The sequence below is a fragment of the Parus major genome, chromosome 26 (assembly GCF_001522545.3).
Source record: "Parus major isolate Abel chromosome 26, Parus_major1.1, whole genome shotgun sequence".
Taxonomy (NCBI): domain Eukaryota; kingdom Metazoa; phylum Chordata; class Aves; order Passeriformes; family Paridae; genus Parus; species Parus major.
Window position 1 is genome coordinate 1,351,617 of NC_031795.1, and position 2,287 is coordinate 1,353,903.

The 2,287-nt window shown below is 55.1% G+C and overlaps 1 protein-coding gene across 1 annotated transcript in view; it reads left to right on the plus strand.

The window, feature by feature from the left end:
- Positions 1 to 2,287, plus strand: part of PTPN7 (protein tyrosine phosphatase non-receptor type 7) — a 15,529-nt gene that overhangs the window by 1,858 nt on the left and 11,384 nt on the right. The window contains exon 2 of the mRNA XM_033519936.1: positions 1,976 to 2,016. The gene's annotated coding sequence lies outside the window, so the exon portion shown is untranslated. The remainder of the gene's footprint in view (positions 1 to 1,975; positions 2,017 to 2,287) is intronic.

The following is a 2,287-nucleotide window of genomic DNA, read 5'->3' on the forward strand; positions in this document are numbered from 1 at the left end:
GGAGGGAGGGATGTCTGGACCGCCCTGCTCGAGGTCTCTGCACACCAGCACGCATGGGCACCGATGGGTGACTGGGGACATGTGATGGGTGACTGGGGACATCTGCTCTGCACGTGTGGCCGTGCACCCCAGCGGGCAGGCAGGAGGGGACAGGGGTCAGTCCCAGGAGGGCAGCAGGTGCAGGTGGGTGCAACAGGCACAGGGGACAGCTTGGTGCCCGGGTGGCACTGAGAGCTGAAAAATGCCCTGTGTCAAGCAGCGTGTTCTGACTCCCTCTGCTCCTGGTCTCACTCACATCCAGCCTAGCTCTACCACCTTATGCCTCATTTTCCACCAGCATCTTCATTTTCATACTGTGGGTCTGTGGTCTGTGTCACCTGCCATGATCTCCCTCACATGCACCTCCTCTGCATGCTGGTGCTTTGGCAGAAGGGAGGAAGAGAGCCATGCTGGCAGGTGGGAGCACGCTGGGGTCCAGCTGTGCACCATCAGAGGTATGCAAGGCTCAGGACATCTCAGCAGTGCAAACTTTTCTGCTCCTAGGAGCCTGGCACATCCCTACACAAAATCCCTACTACGTTCCTCCTATCCTGGGTGAGTTGCCATGGCCAGGACAGTCCCTTCAGTCTCCATCGGAGTTTTCTGCAGAAGGAAAAGCCCAGGGGGCCAGGTGTGGTTTCCAGAGGCTGTATCTTAGGTGTCCTGTTTAGGTGCAGCTGGCACAGGCAGGTGCATGACTGGCAGAGCCAAGCCAGCAGCACAGGGAGATCTGTGAGCAGCAGAGGGAAAGGGCTGCAAGGCTTTTCTGGGACATCCCTGAGCATGAGTGCCTTGGTGTTCTGATGCTTCAGAGGCAGAGGGTACATCCCAGCATCTCAGCTTCCTCTTTTTACCCTGAGTGGTGTTCTTTGTCATGACCAAATTTGAGTGGAACCAAATAATCCATTTTGCAAAGGAAGTGCATCAGCATCTTTCCAGCAGCATCCAGGGGCATTTCTTGACCAAGGCAGAACCTGGCAGGAGGAAGAAGGGACTTACTGCTGAAATCCTTTGAAATGCCCATCAAATCTCTTAAATCACACTGGGCCACAGATCACTGAAATGAGCAGCACACAGGAGCTCCTGGCCTTCATAAAAGCCTTTGTTCCATACCCCTTTTACAGCTGGAGTTTGTGTCATGCATAAAATCATGTGTTGGTAAAACATTCCCATTCTCTTTGGGGAAAACCAGCCAAAATCCAGCTCCCAAAGGCCAGTGCTGTCCCAGGTCTCCACTGAGGAGAGAATCAGGATGTGCTGTGGTGTCTCCTGGGTCCAGTGAGGGCCCCTGGACAGCCCAGCTGTTGCAGCCCCATTTCTTTGCTCTTTTGGGGTGATTTGCAGACTTTCTCTGGACCCTATGAGCTCTGTGAGGGTCCAGCTGTGTCTCTCCTCCCTGTCACAGGTACCCAGCAGCTGGGGAGGTTGGGAGGGAGTGTGGGTGCAAAGATGCCACTGCTGCATTCTGGTGACTCCACGTGCTGGTGGCCCTGTGGTATCTGCCCCAGTGCCACACTGAGCTTGTCCTGAGCTTGTCCAGCAGTGGCAGAGGAACAGAACAGCAAGGACACAGCAAGATCAGGCCAGCAAAAGGCAGGAAAAGCAGCTCCAGGGATTTCATCTTGCCTCTATCCTCAAGAACCCTTTAAGCTCAAGGACACCCAGATGGGACAGGTGCCCTCCACACTTGGAGGACAGATACAGTCCCAGCCCCAGGAAGCTTCTGCACGTCAGACAGGCTGGTACTCCAGCACAGAGCCCTGTTTGTTCACTCTGGTTCCTACTGGGAACAAGTTTATGTAGACACCTTGTTAACTCCTTCAGTGCTGGTCATCCCAGGAATTCCTGAGCTCAATCAGGGACAGGTGGGAAGGAAGGGCAGTGTGTGGTGGGGCTGCCTCTAGGCCTTACAGATGTGTTCTTTCATCCCACACAGGGCAAGGAGAAATTCCTCAGTCTTTCCTCTAGGATCTGCAGGTAAGACATGTGTGCTGGTGGTCTTTTCTCCAGGATAAGGCTGTTCTGCTGCTGGCCAAGCCCAGCACTTCGCTCGGGAGCTTGGGCCCTCTGATCTCCGAGTCCTTGGGCAGAAGGTGGCACAGGCAGGGTCTCCCAGGGCTGCCCAGGGAAGCTGTTCTGGCACACCTGCACACATACAGGTGTGCACAGAGACACAGGTGTGCACAGACACACACACACAGGTGTGCACACACACACACAGGTGTGCACAGAGACACAGGTGTGCACA